The sequence below is a fragment of the Canis aureus genome, chromosome 2 (assembly GCF_053574225.1).
Source record: "Canis aureus isolate CA01 chromosome 2, VMU_Caureus_v.1.0, whole genome shotgun sequence".
In the NCBI taxonomy this organism is placed as follows: Eukaryota; Metazoa; Chordata; class Mammalia; order Carnivora; family Canidae; genus Canis; species Canis aureus.
Genome location: NC_135612.1, coordinates 11254339 through 11279391, shown reverse-complemented (window position 1 = coordinate 11279391; position 25053 = coordinate 11254339). Strand labels below are relative to the sequence as shown.

The window sequence follows — 25053 nt, the reverse complement described above, 5'->3', positions numbered from 1 at the left end:
TCAGCCAGCATCTGATTTTGAAACTATCATCTTACTTACAAAAGAGTGCCTTTGAGTTTTAATAATTTTTAAATTCCCTTAAGTTTTATTTTTCTTTTTTTAGAGAGAGTGAGAGAATGTGTGGGCTGGGAGCCAGTGGGGGAGGGAAAGAGAATCTTAAGCAGGCCCCACAGCCAGTGCTGAGCCCAACGTGGGGCTTGATTTCACAATGCTGAGATTATGACATTAGCTGGAATCAAGAGTTGCATGGGTGACCAACTGAGCCATCCAGGCACCTTGTGTAAATTCCCTTAAGTTTTCTATCAGGACTTAATATTAAGCATAACTACAAAAAAGGTAAATCTTTTTTCTTTTTTAATTCTAATACATTGCATTATTTCTTTGAAATTTGATAGGATATCTACAGTGTTGAAAGAAATAATATTTAATAATCCTGTCTTAACCGTGACTTAAAAGAAAATGCTGCTAAGTTTTATATTTAAGGGTGGATTCTTGCAAATTTATATTGGATATAAATGTTTAATACACTGAGGAAGTAGATTTCTATTTCCTGTGTTCTGGGAATCATTTTTATAATATTGAAGTTGACCAAATGTCTCTCCTAAAACTAAGATGACTATTTCTTTTAATAATGAATTTTATTTATTAAGTTTAAAACTGTAAAATATTTGCATATTTTCTCTTATTTTAAATCATATAATTCAGAGCATATATTAAATCATGTGCACAGATCTATCAATGATTATCCTTAAAGAGAAAGAAATACATAATGTTTGATTTGTGTAAAGCCCTGGATTATAGAAACTCATCCTTAAGATGCTTGAATCAGTACCATTAGGCTTCTTTACTCTGATAGTTGAGGTTCCAAAAATTCTCAAGACTGAGTTAGTTAGTATTATTAGACTCACTGGGAATTCTATAGAAAAGCATTTGCTTCTCAGCCCTGCTACATAATGAGTAACTATCTTTCATTTAGTATTTAATTTTTTTTTTTTTTCCTGGAGATGAAAGTTAACCCAGACAGAGTCATGTTTTCATTTGTTAAAACTGACTTGGTTCAAATATGGGAGATTAATGTAGCTAAAGAACATTAATGCAGTTAATCCACTTATTAAAAGATGGTTCTTCAAGTTTATACAGTAGCTTAGTTTCAACTTCTTAATTTCACTAGCAGAAAACAAAGCTATTTTCTTCTACTGGTAGCAATTATTACTTAGTCACTCAGCATTGCTCTAAGTAGATGGCTTAACACCTTCCTGGGGAATAGCACTCTCACATTTGCTGGGCCACACGCTATCTAGTTGCTTTTTAGAACTGGTGACTTCCTAATAATTTTGTGTAACTATGATTTTTCTCCTGATAGGAGAGTGATTGTATCTAGGTAGATATGGCAATAACCATAAAGTTTCATACTCTATGCTAATTATGCAATCTAAAAAAATGTTCCTGAGAGTTTGTACAAAAAAAAATCTATAAACATAGAGAAGCAACTAGAGAATACAATTATTTGTAAATTTCCTTGGTTTTACAAACTCTTTATAGTACTCAAAATATTGCAATAAACAAGTATATTTGATAACTGATTTTAATACTAATATTCATTAAATAAAACTCTAAGAAGGCTAGACATGGTTATTCTTCTTATGATTAGGTTCCATAGTTTGAAGGAGTGAAAAGTGAATCTGACTTGTCATTAAGGAAGAAGTGAGTATTCTTAGAAGGTGTGTGGCTGCTTCTCAAGCTGAGTGTGGACCTGCAAGGGCTGACTGAGCCTGAGGCACCCTCACCCACTTCTGCATCTTATCCAACCAACTTTTGTTTGATTGCTTGCCTTGCCATGGAAGACAGGATTCTTTGCAGGACAGCTAAGGGGCACATAGGTAAAGATAGTGTATAGTCTTGGGTCTTGACATTTACCTGGGTTCCATTTTTCCCCCTTGCTTTTGACGTTGAGAACTGACAGTTTTGTTCTCTGGTTCTGCTAACATTTGTTACAAGGGTGATCTTATTTCAAGTGGGGAAAAAAGGTAGAATTATAGGATATAAAGAATAATATGACAGAAATATAAAGAACACATTCACTAATACTTTTTAATATTACCTGGCTACACTGAGGTCATTGAGAATAATGGTTAAGCTTGTGAGCTTAGAGATAAAAGTATTGGCTTGAAGCCTTAACGCTTGATTACCATGTGACTCTGAGCCAACAGCTTAGCCTCACCAACCTTTTATTTTTATCTATAAGATGTAAGTTATACCTATATTACAGAATTGTGAAAAAGGGGTATATCACATTAAAGCACTTGGTACACAAAGAGGTTGTTCATGCCTTGGCATAGCAGTGAGTCTACCAAGTTAACCCATTATAATTTAATAAGGCCCTCTTGATTCAGTTTTTTTTTTTCCATTATTATTAATTACATTCTAATTTGCCCTATTGTCTTGAACCTCTGAGGTCAATGTTATTTTAACAACTTAATTCTTTGTCTTCATTGTTAATACACTGTAGAGATCCACTTTATGATATATTCTATCATAAATGGTAGAACAGTTGTATTAGTTGGCAATGCAGTTGCCAACCTACACCCTAGTATCTAATACTAACATAGTCTTATAGGCGATGACTTGTGTGCCACAATTCCGTCTTGGCTAAAACTACATAGTATTTTTGCATTAATAGAATTTTGATAACCCAGGGTGACAAAGATTTCAAAACTCTGAAACCCTTGAAAGAGATAAACTAGTACAAGTAAAAAAATAGCCATACTCTCAACCCAGCAACCTAGTTTTTGAGGAGTTCCATCAAAATCATCTGGCTAAAAGATCAAAACCAACTCAAAAGTATGAATAGTGCAAAGCTTTACAAACTTGTACAGTCACATTGAGGGTCAAATTGTTTATCATTAAAAATTTAGTCAATCTGTCATGCTCAGCATTGGGGAAGATAGCTTTTTGTTAAGGGTTATGTTCATTCTAGCTGCTGTGGCACCAAAAAAAAAAAGGAGGTGGGTACGGGGTCAAATGTGAGGATTTATTTTTCATGCAGGTGAAGAACAAATCAGATGTTTCTGATGAGAGGGTGACTCTTGGCAAAAAGGTGATGTAGGCACTCAGATTCTCATCTCATAGGCCCATGTCTTCAACATGTGGATTCCACAGTTGCTCTGTCACAGGCCTCCTGAGCAAGGTCACTGTCAATAAAGCTGCTTGTGTCCCTGAAGAAAAGGAAGGCTGACAGCTGCAATTTCAAAGAAGGGTTTAAAATATTTTATATAATGATATATTCTCACTATATGTATGTATGTATGTTTTGTCTTTTTCTGGAGGTGTTTTACTAATTCTTCTGCTCTTTCACCCAAGCAAGATTCTTAGGTATTTTATACCTCCAATTCATCCTTGACAACTGGCTTGAAGCTATATTCTTACCAAATGACGCGGTGGAGTAATGCATATTTGAATTGCTTATTTTACTAAAAATATTTGCTAGGAGAATTTAAAATGACTAGCTGGTTCAAAGGTTTCCATTCTCGAAATTGTCCAAAGATTGTATTTAGAAAAACATATTCTCATCTGTTGGTACTAGATATTGAAGAAATATAAGATTACTTTTAAAATTGGTTAGGCTTAGACATCTTTAAGATGGAAGGAAAATACCCAGAAGCTAAGAAGCATTCTCTGTCACTAAATAAAACAAAGAGATTTGCTTGGGATGCTGTGGCTAAATAATTGGTCTCTGCTGTGACTATGGTTAAAATAAATCTTAGGAATAAGGTAATGTATTGATAGTGAAGAAGAATCTCTGACAAATATGGATGAAATAAGGATTATGGAAATCATTTTGAGGCACAGAACAGAAACTGTATGCGAGTAGTGAGATATGTTTCAATTCAGAATGTTAATTATATAATCACATTTATTTATTAGAAGTAAATTTCTAAGTAAAGCAAATCTCATGTTTATATATCCTATTGAATTAATTGCTTTGGGCCATAGCAATACTTACAAGTAAGTTTTGCTTATTTAATCTTAGTTATTTTGGTAGTAGTCTTTGTCATTCCTTCTTCCTTTTCTTGATCTTTGTCCTCAAAATGAGAGTTGTTAAACTGATGGCTTTATTGATACCCCAAGAGGAAAATGTTCATGACAATAGAGTTAGACTTAAGCAGTTTGATTGCCCCTGGGAGAGTCAGTTTGACTCCTGACAAATTAGGTAACAGATAATCTCCTGAATAGATAAGGAACACCCTAAGGTTTTTTTTTTTTTTTTTAATAAGAAAAAGTACATTATGGAACTCTTCCTGTCACCTTTCAAAAAAAAAAAAAAACTTGTCAGGGGCGATACGTAATTCCAAATTTTATTTTATTTATTTTTTATTTATTTATTTATTTTTTAATTTTATTTATGATAGTCACACAGAGAGAGAGAGAGAGAGAGAGAGGCAGAGACATAGGCAGAGGGAGAAGCAGGCTCCATGCACCAGGAGCCCGATGTGGGATTCGATCCCGGGTCTCCAGGATCGCGCCCTGGGCCAAAGGCAGGCGCCAAACCGCTGTGCCACCCAGGGATCCCCCAAATTTTATTTTTGAATAATTGTTTAAAGAATTTTTCCTATTTTGAATTTATAGCAAGATATGGGATTTTAGTGCTGTCCTGTGACATTTCAAACAAAGGCTGCCTTTTAAAAAAAGCTTTTTTTCTGGAATGAGCAAAGATAATGATGGACATCTAGTGCTACAACACTTCCCAAGCTGTTAGAATAAGAATCACCAAGTCAGTGAATGTTCCAGGTACTTTTCTAGGTGTTGGGAATATAGTAGTGGAAAACTCCTTAGAAGTAAGGCAGAGAGAACTTTCTCCCTCCTGAACACCAAAAAGGAAATTCATTTTATAATTGGTGAATCCAACAGGGCCAGACTTCCAGCTGTAAACCTTAAACCAACAACTTAGAATGATTAACAATAAAGTCCTCATCAAGGTTGCTCACATCCAGCGTTCAATATTATTGCTCACCTTTGTTCTCCCAATTACAGTAGTGTCAAAAAGCCCTCAAACAGCCATAGCCACATAGAGCAGACTTCATTCAAATTCTGGGTCTGACAATCTATGCTTTACGAAATTGTTTTCTATTATAATGGCCCCTGATACTCTTGGATACGATATTCTCTCTCTCTCTCTCTCTCTCATTTTGTTTTGGAAAAAAAAATACCCTCCTAAAGTGGAAAAATAGCTTGGAAAATGTCAAAAAATAAAAAGTTGGTTCCTCCGTGTTTAAAAAAAAAAAAAAAGCCTCTTTGGGATACAGGGATGTTATGAAACAATGCAAAGCTATAAATGTGAAATGTTTTGTCAACCAAAATCACATTTCTGTGTCTTCTGAACAGTAATGAGTTTCATAGTCTGGTTGGGAAGGTCTGGAGGTCAGTGTCATTATGACAGACTTTAGAATATAAGAAATAGGAAGCAAATAAAATCTAAGTGAGAGGCCCTAAAACTGCATGTGTGTCCCTGGGTGCCAGTAGCCATGAATGGTGATTTCTTAAGCTGTATACCGCAGGACACCGAAGGAGAATTGGAGAGGAAGCAACTGAGGAAATCAAGGGCATGGTAACAGATACAGTAAGACAGAATTAAGGAATGAAGAGAGGTGAGGGAGAAATAAGAAATGTGATGGGCTTAGCAGGAGAATATTTATGATTCTGAAAGTGAGGGTAAGAAACTGACATAAAGCATTCACACCCTTACGGAGGGAGGCCCTATTGTGCTTTCATTTAAATGCTCAAAAATAGGTCATCACTTTTACATGCAATCAGATAGGATGCTGAACTCTGTAGTCAGCATTTTGTCTTCTGCTTTGAATTTATTTTAATTCTTTCTGAAGTTGAGAACTTCTATGCTTCAGTTCCCGTAGAGTGGTTTTTTTGTTTTTGTTTTTGTTTTTTTTTAATTTCCATGTTCCAACAGAAGGATAAATAAACTACCCACAGAGATTTAGGTGAGAGAAAGGAAGACTTTATTGAGGGAAGTGGAGATTGAACATTCAAAGTATGAGTCACCTAAGAAAGGTTTGAAATCAGGAAATCACCCTCTGGCAGCCCCAGGCCAGATGATAGTGTATAGTAGGTCCAGGCTGGAAGGGGAGCAAGGCAGCCTCTGAAATGCCCTCTCTTGATCTGTGAGTAGTCCCTAATAGTTTGTTAAATGGACGTTTTTAAGGAAATTCAGGATTTTTTTTTTTAAGATGTATGTATTTATTTATTCATGAGAGACCTAAAGAGGCAGAGACATAGGCAGAGGGAGACATAGGCTCCCCATGGAGAACCTGATGTGGGACTCAGTCCTGCACCCCAGCATCTCGCCTTGAGCTGAAGGCTGATGTTCAACCCCTGAGCCACCGAGGCATCCCAAAATTCAGGATTTTTAAAATAGGTTATAACCGAAACTGATATTTTTTAATGTGACTTGATCGGTATCAGCACTTTTCAAAAACCATCTGTATAAAATTCATTTCTGCAAGTTGAGAGTGCAAGGTGTTAGGAACATGTGAATCACTGGTCTGTTTGTTAGATACAACATTAACAAGGCTACACACTGAACATTTTTATTTATTTATTTTAAAGATTGCTTTTTTGAGTAATCTCTACATTACAACTCCAAGATCAAGAGTTGGATTCTCTATCAACTGAGCCAGCCAGCCATCCCCACACTCAACATTTTTAACAGAAAAAATAAAACCACAAAAAGACATTTTAGGTAATCAGGGTAAGCAGGACATATACATATATATTATACATATATTTTTTTTGTTACTGGTTTCATGTGATTTTCTACTCCTATGTATTGTACACATTATACAATGGATCATTATTAATAAAAATATCAAAATGGAAAATGAGATCTTAAGGAAAATTAAAATTAGAGGTTGCAACTGAGTTTACTCATTTTATGTAGTGGTCATCTTTTTCATATCAGCGAATACCACCTATGTATACCTTTGTATTTACTGGTAGCATAGTTGTAGGTAAAGTTTAAGATTTCTTCATTAATGGGTAATTGTTTCCACATTAACAGCAGTGACTCCGTTTTACACCTGTCCTGGAAATCTTCTAGTACAGCTATAGGCTGTATTCAATGAGGTTTTAAAAATGTATATGTGAAGGCAAAGTATAGATAAGACTTTATTACCTGTGGACACTGAGCTTACAGTAAACACTGAATGAAAAATAAATAGGAAAAAAATGAAACAGTAATTGCTGTGAAATTACAGTAATTGTTTGGAAAAAAGACAAACTCCGTATGTTTTATTTTTTATTAGACTTCACCAAATGTTCTTCCTAGAAAGATCACACCAGTTTACCCTCCCCAAAGAGTGGTAGGGAATTTCCTTTTTCTCCATATGCTATCAGTCACTATCAACGGTTTTACTCATCTAATAATTTTGACTGTATGTTCATGTTTTAAGTCATTTGTGTTTCTCTGTGAATTGTTTCTTCATATATTTTTTGTCCATATCTCTATGGCTTCAGTTGTTCTGAAATGAGAGGTGCTTATTTATAACAGATATTAATCCTTTTCGTTTTATATATGACAAATCTTTTTTGTTACATAAAAAAAAGTTTTCCTCTCCATATGACCTCTGTGAGCTATCTTCTGTATTTTTAGCCTACTCAATTAGCCCTATGCTAACCATGTGTTTACACTGAATTTAACACTTGAATACTGGACATTTAAAAAAGAAAGATGGACTTCAGTGGATATCTGGAGAAAGTGGAAAAGTAACACATGTTCTCCATGACTCAGTCTTTCATTGTCTATCCTAGGGTCTTGTGAAAGATCCCTGTGCAGATGTTTGCCCCCTCTCAGGGTGTAGGTGTATTATGGGAAACCTCAACCTGGTGATTTTTGTAAGACTTTGATCCCCATTCTCCACATATCAAGAGAGCTATAGAAATAAGAGTCCTCATTCTAAAGGGATGTATGTATGTCTAGTTTTCCAAGACAAAGGCTCCGATGTCTTTGTGCTTGTTTCTGCTTTCCCTATAACCTATTTTTGTCTATCACAGTACAACTGTTAGCAGTCTTTATCTTCCAGACATTGTTGCATTAGAGGGGTCTTAGTTTTAATTGGCTTTTACTTTTGAGATTCAGTGAGAGAGGGTACTCTGCTACTGACATAAATATTAGCTATTGTTGAGATACTGTGCTTATATTGCCTCAAAGTATAAACCCAAAGAATTGAGCACCTGGGTGGCTCAGTGGTTGAGCATCTGCCTTTGGCTCATGTTGTGATCCTGGGGTCCTGGGATCGAGTCCTACATCGGGACTGCTTATCCCTCTGCCTATGTCTCTGCTTCTCTCTCTCTGTCTCTCATGAATAAATAAATAAAATCTTTAAAAAAATAAATCAGGAGAATTTTGTATAGATTACCAAAACTCGGCTAGAAGAATGTTCTTAGGTATTAAACCTCTCTTTCTATATAAGGTAAGAAATTGAGTCTATAATAGGCTCCTGCTTTATGATAGAAATCTACTAAAATTACATTAGATTTAGTTGGTTGGTTCATTCATGGCATAGATGAGGACAAAGAATAAAGCTTTTCCTGTAACTGAGAAAGATGAGGAGTTTTGGGGCTTCATTGTTGTACCCTGTCATTTTCTTTCTTTTTTTTTTTTTTTTTTGCTATTCTCTGATGCCTTTCATTGGTCAACTGCAGACAAAGAATATTTAGGTTGCCTATACATTACTACATTATATTATTGTAGCACATTTAAGAATAAAATTTTCTCTTGCAATATTTATTGAACTCTTCTGCAGATAATACTCACATCATCTAAAAAGTATTACACAGAAAACCCTGTGTATCAGAGACAGGCAGGGGATACTTTTGATATTTTCTTAAAATTGTTCTAACTATTGTATAACTATTTATTTTCTGTGTAAATATTTTACATTTCAAAGTGTTCAATGTCTTCTATTTCATCTTCCAAATACTGGATTAGATATATTTTGCCCTTCTACAGAAGATAATAATCTGTTACAATCACAAAGCCTTGAGAGAGATTTTTAGAATGCTCTTTCATTCAGGACATAAGGTAAGTCTGGAAATTTTATAAAAATTAAGTTAACAATCTCTAGCACCAATACAAAAGGTAGTAAGAAGCCAAAGTTAATGTGGTGTACACTAGGAACAATACAATAAAAAGAATTGTTGAGAGCCACTCAAAATTGGATGAGTTAGCTGTAGATCACGAAGAAGGTACCAAGTTCAAAAGGTGAAATGTTATTATGGAAACTGATAGACATTGACGTAGGCGAGCCAGTTCCAATTTTGTTTGATGCTTATTACTGTACTTGATACTTTCTTTGCATTCAAAGTCAGCTCATGAAACTGTTGACCTTTTTTGGTAGTGCTATTTTCACTGAGCTTTTGAGAATTAGATTCTCAACATTTTCTGATCACGTACAATGTCATTTAGTAATATGTAAATAAAGTTCCTGTTTGAGGAGGACATCTCTAATACATTTTGAGTCTTGGCAAAAGGCATCTTTGGTGATTTAGCAAAAAGAAGCCTAATTTTTTGGTTCACATTCTCATATTCTCTTCAGAAATGGTCATTTTATCAGTATCAACTAATCTCTCAGAGAATATTTATAGAACTAAAACACTTAGAGAATGGTTATATTGTAATCTTTCATAGTTTTATTTCCAGGAAGACAAAAGGATGAGTATCCATTGGTTAAATAAGCAAACAAGTGAATGAGAGGCCTTGTGTTAGCACCCACTCTAGAACGAGTCAATGTCATTTTATCACACATTTAGGAAATGATGGTTAGGTGATTAGGTATTGTATGTGCAAGCACGGTAGTGGGGACATTTGCTTTTCTAAATACATATTAAGTCAGGGTTTACTTAACAGAAGTGATGATGCCTCAAATCACAGAAAAGAGCAAATACAGCAAAAAGGAAAAGATAAGTTTGGACAACTGGGAGTTGACTTACAGAATGAAAAGTGCGTCTCGTGACCTTATCTTGGTCAGCCACATTACAATTCTAAAGATCCAGCTGTACCAATTAAGACAGACTTCATTTTGTTCTTCGTATCTGCAGAAGAGTTGACTTAGCTTCCCTTACTACTGCAGAGCTTGGAGAGTTCTAGTTACCCACCATGTTCTGTTCAGGACCTCAGTGCTCCTGTGGTCCTGTTCCCTGAATGAGTAGAAATGCTACTTACAATTTGTTCTGAAGTTCCTGAAACTAAAGTGAAACCAGCTAACATGACCCAGGTTTATTAGATAATAATGCAATAATTAGTTGGAAAAATTATTTCACAGTTGTTTTTAAAATTTTTTGAGCATTAAAAAGATGATGTGAAAAAAATAAAAAAACAAAACAAAACAAAACAAGAAGATGGTGTGAGATGAGGTACCCCTTGCTTTAATTATTTCACTTATCTTAACAGCAGTTCTGTGAGGTAGGTAGATTATTACCTCCACTTTATTGGCGAAACTGAAACTTAGAAGATGAAATACTTTGCCCAAGATTACCTGTCAAGTAAATATTCGAGTGGTAGTTGAATCCAAGATCTCCCTTACACTGAAGCCTGTGATCATAACCTCTATAATTTCTGATCTATTTTTCTATTTAGCAGACAGAAGTCCATTTTCTATGAAAGGCAATTTATTGTTCATAAGCCTGATGCTATTTTCTTTTTTTGGTGCTGGAGCATTTTTGCTGTTGAAGGTGAATTAAGGATTGACAGGAATCTCAGCTGCTCTGTTGGCAGTTCCTCAGGGTAGAGAGGAGGGAGCAGCTGCAGTTTGTAGTGCGGAATCCCCCAGTTCGTTCCCAAGATGGAGCCCAGTGGGGAGGGGACGAAGGAAACCATACATTGGTCACATACTGGGGAGGCCGGAGACAGGAACTCAACAAATGTCCTTTCCTCAATCTGTGTGTCCTAAGCCACTTTCTTCTTTTGCTACACTGATTCTTATCTTCATTTTAAGTGTATTTTAATCAGGACAGTGATGATAATTACACAGTATTGTGATTGTGGACCATTTGGACAAATTTTAATTGAAAAATACTGATCAGAAGGCAATCTGTGATTCAGGGAGGAAGACAACTCATTAAAGAGCTAGGTTTCTAAAATGAGGAAGGTGCAGGTCAGAAACTGGAGGTCAGCAAGGATGTGAAGAGCTACAGGAGGACCTTACTGAAGAGTCATAGTGAAAGAGAGACCATCGTGGTAGAGGGGAAGGGAGGGAAGGATATGGTGGGGTGGGAGAGAATTAGGCAACAGAAATCAGGAAGAGGAGTACCATAGCTTACACTCTTTCAAGAAAAGACTGAAGATACAGGAGAACCTGAAGTAATATGTTTGAACACAATTAGAGCCAGAGTTGCCCTCCCCATAGTTTACTAGCCACTCATCTTGTCAAAGGGAACCTTACTTTATTGTAATAGTATTATCATTAATAAAAACCATGTTCAAATGAAAGAAAATGTAGTAAAAAGTCATCAGTCATCTCACTAATGTAGGGTAGAATTTATTCAGTCTTGTGTCACAGAAAAAAGATGGTGGAAAGTAGAGGAATATGAATAAAAGTGGGAATGTGAACTTGGACTCTTGAGGACTTAAAGCTTACCTGGCCGCTTGTTCTCCTGACTTGAGTCAAGCCAGTGTCACCAACCTGGTCACGTTGAGCAAATACATGTAGTTCGATAACTGCCTTTGCATTGTCTTGTTGGGTCTACGGGTCCCCATCACTGCTTGGAAAAGAAAACCAGAATTCCCTGGACTGGAACAGGCTCATTCTTCTCGTATGTGTGTAAAGGTTGCAAACAGGGTGTGCAGGCTGCTCCTACCCAACCATGAGAGGTGGGCCTGTAAGATGCGTCTCCTTTGTGATTTCTGCCTTTCTGCCGAATGTGCCACGTGCCCTCTGTATTCTCTTGTAGTTTAATTTATGTTATCAAAAGACATTTGGGATATTCCGGGGGAATAAAAGTGTAACCAAATATGTGACAAAATTAAAAAGTGAATTAAATTCTCATTAAGAGACTTGAATTATAAACAAGTGCCGTTGTACCCAGGGATCATGACTGCTTTGTCTTGGTTAATGAGTCTTTCTTGACATGCTTGTTTTTCCCTTTCTCTACTTCCTTGCATCAGATAGGAGATGCTTTCAGTTTGAAATCACTTGTGGTTGCGGGCTCCGTCCTTGTCTGTATGGCCACAATGCACACCATTTTTCAGGGGGGATTAATTCCCTTGGTGTAGAACAGGACTGTCTAAAAGTAATGCTACTTCATATACAAAATAACTGTGGCATTTGTTGGTACTTGGGAGTAAGAAGCACCCCCTGGCAAGATTGTTGAACGCTGTGGCTGATGAAGGCTTCTGAGTGCTTCACCTTGAATCTCTGGGAGACACCCATATACCTACCAAGAGCTGAACAAATGAATGTGCTTAATTTGATTTCTTCTCTAAGAAATTGTGATGCCTGTTGACAGGGAGTGGGCCTCCTGTTGCTCTTTCAACTGGTAGAAGACTAGAAGGCTCCTTATTTCTGTCTGCTTCTGCAACAGTCTGGTCCCTTGTGCTGTCAGCAATTGTTAGGTGTGGAGGTTCTGTTGAGGACAGGGTGAAAACCCTGTCAGCCATGGATGGGGGGAGAGCAAGGGAGGAGGAGAGGAGAAAGAGAGAGAATGTTTTAACCAGATGAAAAAGGAATGCTTAGTGGGACAGAAGGTTGAAATGTAAGTGAATAAATACAGGAGGAAGAAGCAAAACATGACTTTCTCCACGGTAGGCTGCAAAGATAAAGGTAAATGTCCGCCAGAAAGTTCTGGTCCTTTGGATTGAGGATGCAGAATGGCCTTCAGGGAATATATCAAATTCTTCAAAGGCTGTTCTGTTCCGAATACCAGACAGGCACGCCAGATAGGGGCCTTCAGAAGTGCTCAGAAAAGATGAAGTCGGGAGCTGCCAACAGAGATGTCTGTGAAGGCCATGCTGATGAGTGACTCATCTTAACCAATTCTGCCCACAGTATTTGTCTTCTTTCAGTTCAGTTGGTGAAAGGTGAAGATACCAAAATTCACATACACAAATTTCAAAAACTTAATTTTTGCCTTCCTATGGTCTTGGCCTGTGTTTTGGCCTGGTCGATGATCCATCCTGACCTGCACCCTGGTGGTGTGACCTCCCCGCCTAAGATGTCTCACTAACAGCCCAGAGTTTTAGGATCACTGTGTATGGATTGAATTCTCTCGGGCATAAACTCTTTTAAATGAAGTCACTTGGGGTGAAAAATAAATTACTTGTTATTAGAACTCATTCTCCCTTACTGTTTGCCTTTCTCGGGCTGTCACATTTTACTTTATACTTACTGGTTTTACTCGTAGCAATTACACAGTGTGCCTTTTGCCGGAGGACAAGCTAATTCACCACTTAAACACATTCCTCGGTCAATTTATATATATATATATATATATATATATATATATATATATATAATATATAAATTTTAATCCCTAAGCCACAGAACACCCAGCCCAACTCTTTAGGTGGTTTAAGGGAGTCCTAGGAAACAGTGACGAGGAAGGTGTTACTGTTGTCTGCTTCATCAGTTGTTACAGCTATTACTTCAATTATTGGAAATACTAAGCAATAGCACCTGCCACTATTTGACTAATGCTGTGGAAATTGGTGATACTCTTGGGTGCTTTTGTCTTTATAAGGAAAACTATTTGATAAAAACATCATGAAAGTAAGAATTAGCTGAGAAGACACAGTATGATTATTTCTTAGTATATATACCGTGTATTATTAAGCCTGTGGTTTAATGCTCGAAATCAACAAAACTTTGTAGGTGCCAGGTCATTTTGTTTTAGAAGTAAAACTCTTAAATTGCTGAGAAACCTGACTCCTCTCTTTTTGCACATGTATTAATTTAGTGGAACCTCAGAGGTACTTAAGTCTGGAAAGTGGATGGTGAGTCTGATTATAGAGTAATAACGCCAGTTTATAGAAAGGAATCATGCTAGAATTGGTAAACCCAGAATAATTTTACCTTTGGAGGCAATATACCTACCTGCTAGCAGTGTTGAGAAACTATACTCTATCTTATCATGTATTAACTGTGGTTTAAAAATTATCTTTTGTGGGATGCCTGATGGCTTGGTCAGTTAAGTGCCCCCCCCCCACTTGATTTCGGGTCAGGTCATGATCTCAGGGTCCTGGGATGGAGCCCTGTGTTAGGCTCCACGCTCAGTGGGGAATCTTCTCGAGGATTCTTTCCATCTCCCTCTGTCCATTCCCCATTCTCTCTCCTTCTCTCTTTCTCTCAAATAAGTAAATCTTTAAAAAATAATAAAAATAATAAATAAAAATTGTCTTTTGAGCCAGAACATGTGTCACACAAGAAAACCATTTTTATTTTATTTTTATTTATTTATTTTTTTAAGAAAACTGTTTTTAGTGCATCATAGGCATATCTGGGATTTTACCCCAGATAATTAATGCTGTGCTTATTGTCAAGCTTTGTTTCTAAATGGTCTGGCTATTTTTAAATACTACATTTTCTTTCAGAGTGAGTGAAGGCACTGGAAAATTAAAAGAGGGATTTCAAATGTATTTTGTTAATGGTCTTTCAGATAGTATATAAGTTACTATTAGGAAGGATGATGTACTTCCTAATATATGAGGGTATGAGGTTTTGTGTAAGTCTCATTACTAATGATTCATAAAGATTACATATGCATTTTGCTGGCCTTAAAGAGAGGCTGAATTCCAGGGCTTTTCTGTTGACTATTAAAATGCAAAAGTTGAGTGAAGGTAAGGTTTCTACAAAAGCAAAAGCAAACCAAACCAAAACCATACAAACAGCCTCATAAGAAAAAATAGAGTAAAATATCTTATTATCTCCTATTTTATTTCCTTTGTATCTTCCCTGTAGAGTCTCATGAGAGAATGTCTGGGAGAAATGATGCTGAGGAGAGTATAGGGCTGGGTAGAGTACTTTATGAAAAAGTGCTCTATGAAAAGTACTTTATGAAGAAAGGATAGTGTCTCACATCTAATTTCTTGCCAAGCAGTATTAAACTCTAAAATATGTGTAGAAAAGTCTGAGTTAAGATTTACTCAAGATAATATATTAAAGTGTCAAATAAAAAAAAAATAAAGTGTCAAATTACTCTAAGTCTTCTGTTATATTTTCACTACCTTTGGTTTGCTGCTGTAGGTTTCTTTTTTGGTTGTTTTTTTGTTTTTGTTTTTTTGTGGTTGTTTTCTGCTTCCTTGATTAGCCAGCTCTTGAGGAAAGGGGTTTGGGCAAAAGTAGTCACATGTCCCTCAATATGAATGCTCAAAGGGTCTTCACCATCCAGAAACAAAGTAAATATATGTGAACATGGCAGAAAACTTTTTTTTTTTTTTTTTTTTTTTTTTTTTAGAATTGAAAAAGGACAGAGTGTCTTAGTATGTATTTTTTGAGGGACCTTTTGAGGTTTTGAAGTATTACTGAATGATTGACTATATATATTGACTATATACATATATATAATATATATAATATAACTATATAATATATGTAACATATATATAATATATATAATATATATCCGAAAAGAGAGAGGGAAACAAACTGTAAGTCACTCTAAGGATAAGAGAACAAATTGAGGGTTGATGGAGGGATGGGGTTGGGATATGGGCTAAATGGGAAGGGAAGAGGGCACCTGTGATGGACACTGGGGTGTTGCATGTTGGCAATGAATCACTGAATTCTACTCCAGAAACCAATATTACAGTGTATGTCAATTAACAACATTTAAATTAAAAAAAAATCATCAAACAATTTAATGTGGTGTTCAAATACTAAAATATTCCTTGGGTGATGGCTTTAGAAGAACTTGGATTTTAGTTTAATATTTTACATTTAGAATATAAAATAACTAGAATGTGTTCCAGACACTTGGAGTAGCCTAACTAGTAACCTCAGAATCACCAATACAATACTTCTACAATACTTATATTGTCAAAAGATGATTACTGCACAGAGTAAATTGTTTGATGTTCATAAAACATCACAATAAATGATATGTCCTGATAGGGAATTCAATGCATATATTTTTTAAAAACCTGTGAACTAAACAAAGATGAGTTTCTCATTTCCCATTTTATACTGGAACAAATATGACCATCCAAAGAATCAGTTTCAGCATGATAACTTGCTAAGGGAATTGGAAGCAAATGCTAGATTTGTGTTTCTTAAAGTGTTCTGGACTATTACTGTCCCTGGAAATATTTAAGAAGTCTGTGTCAATATTCTAGTTACAGAAGAAAAGATAATTAAACATTTTAAACATGCATTTCAAATTTGATTGATTTTCACAGAAATTATTGAACATTTTAAATTACTTCTGAAGAGTGACTATGCATTAATCTTCTATACGAGATAATACATTCACAAGGTTGTAACTGGTTAATATAATTTTATATCATTTGTATATTAATGTTGTGGTTGGCTAAATTTTATTTTTTATTTTTATAAGACTGTCCTTTCGTCTTTCTTATGCTATCTCATAACTAAAATGTGACTTTAGGTGCAGTGAAACCCCTTATAAATTTTACACATAATTTTCAACAGATGACTTGATATTCGAGAATACACAGATTTTCATAAACACGTGGCATATTGGGGGTTCTTCCACTTTGTAGGCTTCAAGCTTTATGTAATACAACTTGTTCTATATATATTTTTATTTTTTTTTATTATAGGAAGAACATTTACCATGAGACACAACCTCTTAAAACATTTAAAAAGATATTTGAGGGAGAGAGAGCCTGCTCATGGGCAAAGGGAGGGACAGAGGGACAAGTAGACTCCCCACTGAGCAGGGAGCTAGGAGGGCTCAGAGAGGCTAGGCTGGATCTCAGGACCTTGAGATCATGACTTGAGATGAAGTCAGGTGCTTAACCAACTGAGCCACCTAGGTGACCTCTCTGAACACATTTTTAAGTACACAGTATAGTCCCAGCATTCTATAGCAGACCACTAGAGCTCATGCCATGTAGCTGAAACTTCATAGACTTAAAACTAAAATTTACATACTTGAAACAGCAACTCCCTGTTTTCCCCACCCCCCAGTGTCTGGCAACCACCATTCTGTAAGTTTGACTATTTAAGTTACCTCAGGAGAGTGGAATCATCTTATTTGTCTCTCCATCTTATTTCATTTAGCGTAAAGTGTTCCAATTTCCCCACATCCTGGCCAACACTTTTATCTTTTTTTTTGTAATAGCCATTTTAACAGATAATGAGGTAATATCTCACTGTGATTTTGATTTGCATTTCCTGGATTAGTAGTGATGGAGAGTATCTTTTCATATATGCGTTGGCAAGTTGTATGTCTTTCGTAGAGAGCCTGGGCATATTCAAATCCTTGGCCCAGTATTTAAAGGGTTTATTTGATGTTTGCTGTTGAGTTGTAAGAGTTCCTGAAATATTTTGGATCTAGTAATTTCTCCTAAGATGTATGATTTTGAAAGTTTTCTTTAATAGCTTATTTATTTTTAGAGATTTTATTTATTTGAGTGAGAGTGAGAGAGTGAACTGGAGAGAGAGCACAAGCAGGGGGGAGCAGCAGGCAGAGGAGAGAGAGAAGCAGACTCCTCACTGAGCAGGGAGCCCAATGGGGCACTCAATCCCAAGACCCTGAGATCATGACCTGAGCAGAAGGCAGATGTTTATCTGACTGAGCCACCCAGGCTCCCCTAGCTTGTCCTTTTACTCTATTGATGGTTTCCCTTGCTTTGAGAAGGTTTTTAGTTTGATAAAACCCCACTTGTCTATTTTTTTTTTTTTTTGCTTTTGTGGCCAGTGCTTTTGGTGTCTTGCCTAAAAAGTTCATTACCAAGCCCAATGTCTTGAAGCTTTTCCTCTGTTTTGTTCTAAGATATTTTTTTATTTTTATTTTTTTTATTTTTTATTTTTTATTTATGATAGTCACACACACACACACACAGAGAGAGAGAGAGAGAGAGAGAGGCAGAGACACAGGCAGAGGGAGAAGCAGGCTCCATGCACCGGGAGCCCGACGTGGGATTTGATCCTGGGTCTCCAGGATCGCGCCCTGGGCCAAAGGCAGGCGCTAAACCGCTGCGCCACCCAGGGATCCCTTGTTCTAAGATATTTTACAGTATCAGGTTGTACATTGAAATCTTTAATTCATTTTGACTTGATTGTTGTGTACAGTACAAGGATCAATTTCACTCTTTTGCCTGTGGATATCTACTCTTCCTAGCACCACTTGTTGAAAAGCCTGTCCTTTCCTCATGAGGTATTTTTGGCACCCTTGTCAAAGATTAGTTGACAGTATACGTCAGTTGGTTTCTGGGCTCTCTCTTTTGTCCCATTGGTCTATGTGCCTGCCTGTATGCCACTACCATAACTGTTTTCATTACTGAAGCTTATTGTTTTGTTGTACTGTGGTACACAAAAATGTCAAAACTGCTCAGAAGGAATCCTTGAACCACAAAAGAACTGATGACAATGGTACATTTTGCAACTAAAACTTAGAATAACATTTATAGTGAAATTAAGGAAGAGTCCATTACAAATACAATACAAATACAATACAAATACATACAAATCTCTTTGTTAGGGGAATCGGTATAAAATTTCTGGTATGGTATTTTGGCAAAAAATAGTCAAAAAGATAAATAGTAAGTGGTTAAGAAAATAGTACATTCTTGTTGTGTTATACAAGTTTGTTAGCTTGTAGTATCTTTGTCCCAAGTCCTGAGAGCACAGGCTGTATAACATGTTGTTAAAAGAATAAAGTCTTATGAGCCACTAAAACTTTGCATCATAGAAAGCACAGTGAGTTTTGGTAAACCCATTAACTTGTCTTTTAGAACAAGTGCAAAGGAAAGAAATTTCCTGTTTTAGCTGTATATTGTCCTTCAAAGTTTCGCTTTTAATAAACACAGCTACAAGTTACAATATTTTCAGGAAGATTAAAAAATAGAGAAAATGATGTGATAAAAATAGGACATTTCATGAACATTCTTTAAAGGCCAATTTGGATTCACTCAAAGATAAAAGGATACTATGAGTCTCTGCTTTCATCTTACCTTCTAGAGTCTGCATCAAAAGTAGAGGTCAGGGAGTGGGCTAGAAGATAGTGGTTAAGGTATACATTGCTGGGTACAAAATGGGACTGCGTGGCTTTTAAAAGCCATACAGGACAGAATAGGTGTCATTCACAGATGCATCTCTTGCTGATGATTCATTCTGGAAACAAAGAATGAAGTTTGAGTGTATGATTATACTGTAGTCCCTGATAGGATAGCTGTTCAATATGTTTGTGGAGGAATGAGTAGCGAGAACATGGCTACTTTTCCATCCAAAGGATCATAGCCAAGGGGCAAGTTGATCACATGAGTTGATGAATTGGCAGATGATGGCTGATTTGTCTGACTCCAGTGCCATTAGCCTTAACCACTGTGTTTGGAGTGACAGCAGTAAAACATACAAAAAGGAGCAACAGAATAATTAGGCTATTATCTTGCCAAGGACACCAGAATTTAATTTTGGAGGAAAATAAAGTTTCATGTTTTTAAAAATTGGAAAAGTTGTAGAATAAAGCCTGCATCCAGCCTGCAGTTGTGATAAAATATAAATATCAAGCCAAAGAAGCTCCTGCTTTCAAATCTTACTACAAGAAGAAACACTGATTATATCAAGACTTCCTTTCCTCTCTCTCATTTACATTCTTTAAAAGACTTTGTATAACAATGAAGATCTAACATATCACCATGACATTTTTTTGAGGTATTTGTTTTTTCAAACGATTAGGAAAATAATTACGATGCAGCGTTATGATTTAATGGGATAACATTTAAATTCTATGCTTTCAGACAATGAAGAAAATATATTTTCTCCTTTTATTACCAAATATTTTTTGTAAAACTTAGGAGTTAGAATGTGCTGTCTTAGGTAAAAGAAGTAAAATGAGGAAACTTTACTTCATCTGAGATACTTAATCAAAAATGCATATCTCAACCCTTTCTGAGTCCTACCCTGAGAATCCTGATTTGGTAGGTTTAGAGGAGGGCCGGGTCTGCTGTACACAGAAAAAAAATTCACTAAGATCTGTTTTTAGTTATGAACCACTAGAGGAGATGATTCCAAAATGTCATTATAGCTATAATACTGCAATACTGTCACCTTCAGATACAATTGTAAAGCTTAACATCTTTTTATATGAGTAATATATCTTTAAACCTATATTTACTCCCCATATCTATCCTTCAATTTTTTCACCTCTTCTGCCTCTACTTCTAATTAAATTATGTATTATTTACAGCCATGTGATTATATTAATAGAATTTTGGTAACAAGTATGTGTGTATATACATATCCATATACATACAATACATACATATACAAACATATGCATTCACTTAACACAAGAAATTCTGTATCATTCACATTATATTATTTATCCTTTGGTCTAATGACAAAATGAAAAAGGAAAATGCTCATTTATTATGCCTGGTGCTGAAGGTGCTGAAAGATATGTCAAGGTATTTCAAGGGATATATGGGGAAAACACAACCTTCCGATCACATGTTCAAAATTGAAAATGTTATCTGTGTCGAGGCTTAGGTAGTATGAACCCGAATTGAAATATTGCCATCTTTATTAAAATACTTCTCACCTACCAGGCATAATATAATAATCTTTTAATATAATCATTTCTTACCTTAGGAATATGTTGTAAGTCCTTCTTTCATCACTACTTCTTAATACTTGCTCTATTCTGATGTGTTCTTTGAGTAAGCCACCAACCATGTAATCGAGAATTCTAATAATATTCTGCAGGCATATTACTTTACTTCTATAATTTACTGTCAATAGCTTGGTTCTTTATGCATAAATATAATACATAAATTACTCATTTTAGTGCTATACTAAAACAGCTTAATAATGGCATAACTAGATATTTTCCATACAAAGCACTTAAGGATCCTGGAGATTAGTTTACACTTTTCACCTTCTTCCTGTGTATGTTCATATGCCTACAGTGATGTTCAGTCTTTTCAGATAACCTTTTCTTAAATAATTTCTGTCTAATCTTTTAAATGCAGGTCTTGTAGAATAGCAGGCTATAGTGCAATTTTACCAGACATCTTAATGATACCACAGTTATTAATAACTTTGTGTCTCCTATTCCTCTTAGAATCCTAAACAACAGGGAGAGGACTTTGAATAATCCAATTCATACCATTTTCCTTTCTGTAAACAACTACAATCTCCATGAAATCTTGGAGGATAATATGAGGATGAAAGAAAAAGACAAGTATGTGCTGTTTATAGGATATAAAAAGAACTTACATCTTTATGATGAGTTGCAGATTTTCTATATAAAGATCTATCTGGCAGTTTTGAAGGATGAATAAAATGTTAAATCTTAAAATAATATTAAAAATCTTAATTCATTTTGCTGAAATAATCTTATACAAATAATATTTCAGGTTGATAGACTTTTTATTTAATTATGAGTGAAACCAGTTTTTATTTCATCTTAACCTCATCTCCCTCAAAATTCTGTTCAAGGATGATCAAATATCATTAGGCATGTCCAGCTCTTTTATGTTCCCTACCTTGTTTAAATGATCAATTTTAGAAATATCGTCAGTAAGAGATTGCTTCAAGCCTGCTGACTCACTTTGTGATTGATGATACTAGAAATGCTGATATTTTTATTCACTATTTCACCTCTTCATGCACCACTGAGGTTGTTTGAATTATATAAATCCTCATCACTGGTAGTGGAAACACTTTGAAATCAATGAAGTGTTTCTACGATCTCTTTTCCATTCTCTTACTATTAATAATAGCTTTGTTTTCTAATGGGCTCAAAATGGTGTGTGTTGGACCATGTCATAGAAGTCTTTATCACTGTCAAGTGTTTCTACCTTAGCAAATGGTTGGTTTCCTGGATTTGGAACCTGGCTCTATCTGTTCCTTACCATGTGATGCTGGAGAAGCATTTCTACCTTTTGTTTCTTAATCTGGAAAAATGGGAACTGTAGCGATACTAATGTCAAAAGGAGATTGTGAAGATTAAATAAATTATAGGTACAGAGGTCTTAGAATATACCTGATACAGTTCTCAATGATGTATGCCTTAAAGATGGTTCACAAAAGAAAAAGAAAAATCTACCAAACAATAACAACAGCAAAACCTTTTTTATTTTTTTGAAGACTTTATTTATTTATCTATTTGTTTTAGAGAGAGAGTGCATGTATACATACAACCTAGGGAAGGCGCAGAGGGAGAGAGATAAGCAGACTACACTGAGTGCAGTTGCCCCACGGGGCTCCACCCCATGATTCCGAGATCATGACCTGAGCCCAAATCAAGTAGGATGCCATCCAAGCATCCCCCCCAAATCTTTCATTTTTCCTTCTTCAACAATATCAATAAAATAACTAGTATGTTATAAGCAAATGCTGAATAGTATTGGGAATGCAGCTGGAATGTAACATTCATGGCCTTGGTAGTATGAATGACCCTAAATAAGGGTCAATTGAAAGGGCACAAACAATACCATAATCACCTAATACTGTGGTCAGTCTTTTGATAGGTAAAAGTATAAGATCCTAATAGATAGTAATTATCTCCAACTTGAGCATTAAGGGAGGGTTTTCTGGAGGAAATGGGGCAGGTTAGAAACTCCCCCATATTTATGTTCCAAATGACCTAGTGATAATATTTTTGAATAATCGTCAACATATTCAGTAAAATTCTTCAACCTTTTTGGGATAGTGAGTATCATAGATTCATGAAAAATGCAGTTTTTACTCTTAATGCTATGAGATCAGATCACCCCCAACCTATTACTGTTTGAGTGATCTACTAGCACTGAGGCACTCTAGTTTCCTGAAGATTCTAATTCTTGACTTATTGTTTCTATATCTAACTCTTTCTGTTGTCTCTACTGATTTTAATATTATCCTCTTCTGTCTTGGTCTCTCAGTCTCTCAGTATCCTTTCCTTAAATGATCTTGTCCTTCTCCATACTCCAGCCACTAACTTCCATCATCATAATATAGGCTTTTCTATTACCAACGCAACCTCTAAATGTTCTCATTCTCAACTAACTTAAAGCAATAAACCTAATTAGTAACACAAGCTCTGATGGTCAGAATTTAGGTGACTTTTACATGAATACCTCTGACTACAAGTGTCTCATAAAGCTGCAAACAAGATGTTGGATGGGGTTGCAGCCTTCTGAGGTTTCACTGGGGGAAGGATCTGATTCTAAATTCAGTCACATGATCGTTAGCTGTCTTCAGGTCCTTAGTGGCTGTTGATGAGGGACATCAGTGCCTTGCCATGTGGACCCTTCCAAGGACAGCCCATAACATGGCAGCTTTTTCTTCTAGAGTAAGGGCTGAAAGAGTTCAAAATCAGTCTTTTTATAACCTAAATTCACAAGCAACACTCCCTCACTTTTGCCCTGTCCTAGTTATTAGAAGTGACTCACTAAGTCCCGCTTCCATTTACAGGAAGGGAATCATAGCCCAAGAATAGCAGGAAACAGAGATCTTTGGTGGATACCTTAGAGATTATCCCTTACATTATCCCTTGCCTTTTTAAATCAAATTTCTAGAACTTCTTTTTTTTCCATTCTCATTAGCATCTGAAGACCTTCATTTCTATTTTTTGAAAAATTAAGGACAGCCATAAAAGACTTTCATAGATTAGCACCATATTATCTATCTATCTTTATGTCATTCTAATATTTCCTTTTTTCTTCCTATTACTAAGCATAGTTCATCTTTCCACACCTAACCTAAGGTCACCCTCCTGGTTTGGGCTTCAGAGCCCAAGCATTCTTGCATAATTAAAGATACTGCTTCAAAGAAAATTTTTTTTCTGCATCAAATTTTCTTTCTTGATTAGATCACTCAGGTCATCTTGTAATTTCTTAACTCTCTTGATTTTACATCCCTTTATAGCCACTGCCCCATTTCTGTATTTGCCTTCCTGAACATAACTTGAAAATATGGGTTTTTACTTTTTATCGTAATTCCTCTTTTCCCATACCTTCTATGATAATTGTATTGCAGTAGGAAGTTTTCTTTGTTTTAGTGGTATTCTTAGTAGAGAAACTATGTTTCAGTTCTTCATATAGCACAGAGAAAGCAGAGTAAGAATAAAGGTCGGAGTAAAGAATTTAAAAAAATAACCAAGAGACCAGAGGTATATAATCTTTCTTAAGTGTGTATGGCTTCTATACAATAAAAAGTTCAGTTCCTAAAGATTTTCAGTTGACCAATAACAATATTCTTTGCATAGTAATCAACCCTGCCCACTGGTAAATTCAGTCTTTGTATTTCATGATGTTATAGCAAATTCCTTTTTGACATTCTTAAAAAATTTTATGAAAAAGTTATAAAATTACCAGCTGGAATTATTTGTGAAAAAGTCAGACCCTTTTCCACCCTGGAGTGATGAATGCGTTCATTCTTAAATAACACTGTCTTATCCACAGTGCTACTGAGTAATACATTCGTGGTACATCCACAGCCTTTTCTTTTGTATGTTGTGTTGTCCAAGAATTGCCTTGGAAGTTCTTAAAGGCTGAGAATTGGTCTGGTGTTTTAAAGATGTTCAGATGGCTTCAATTCTCACAAGACCAAAGCAGTCTGTCTGTAGTTCAGACTGATGTTCTTTAGTCAATATGCATGACCTCCTGGAATTTGTATGTCCCAAATGACCTTATAAATTTTCATTTAAAGAGTGTTCCAAGGCAACAAAGGCAATTCCCCTTCCTCTCCTCAGTGTTAAATGTGGATATTAACAATATAAGTTTCAATTGTTTACCACTGTAAAATCGCAGATTTCTTATTGTTTAGCTTGCCAAAACATCCTTTATTTCTAAAAGGAACAGCCCATACCTGAGAGGGTGAAATGGACAATTGAGAACTCATCAGTTACAATGATCTTCACTTTATAGCGTTCCTCCATGCC

General features: G+C 35.7%; 1 long non-coding RNA gene across 1 annotated transcript in view; it reads left to right on the top strand.

Annotated features, from left to right (window-relative positions):
• The first annotated feature begins 234 nt into the window (after positions 1–234).
• Positions 235–25053, top strand: part of LOC144292707 (uncharacterized) — a 472395-nt gene continuing 447576 nt past the window's right edge. The window contains exons 1-2 of the long non-coding RNA XR_013360051.1: positions 235–336; positions 1652–1880. This is a non-coding gene — a long non-coding RNA (uncharacterized LOC144292707). The remainder of the gene's footprint in view (positions 337–1651; positions 1881–25053) is intronic.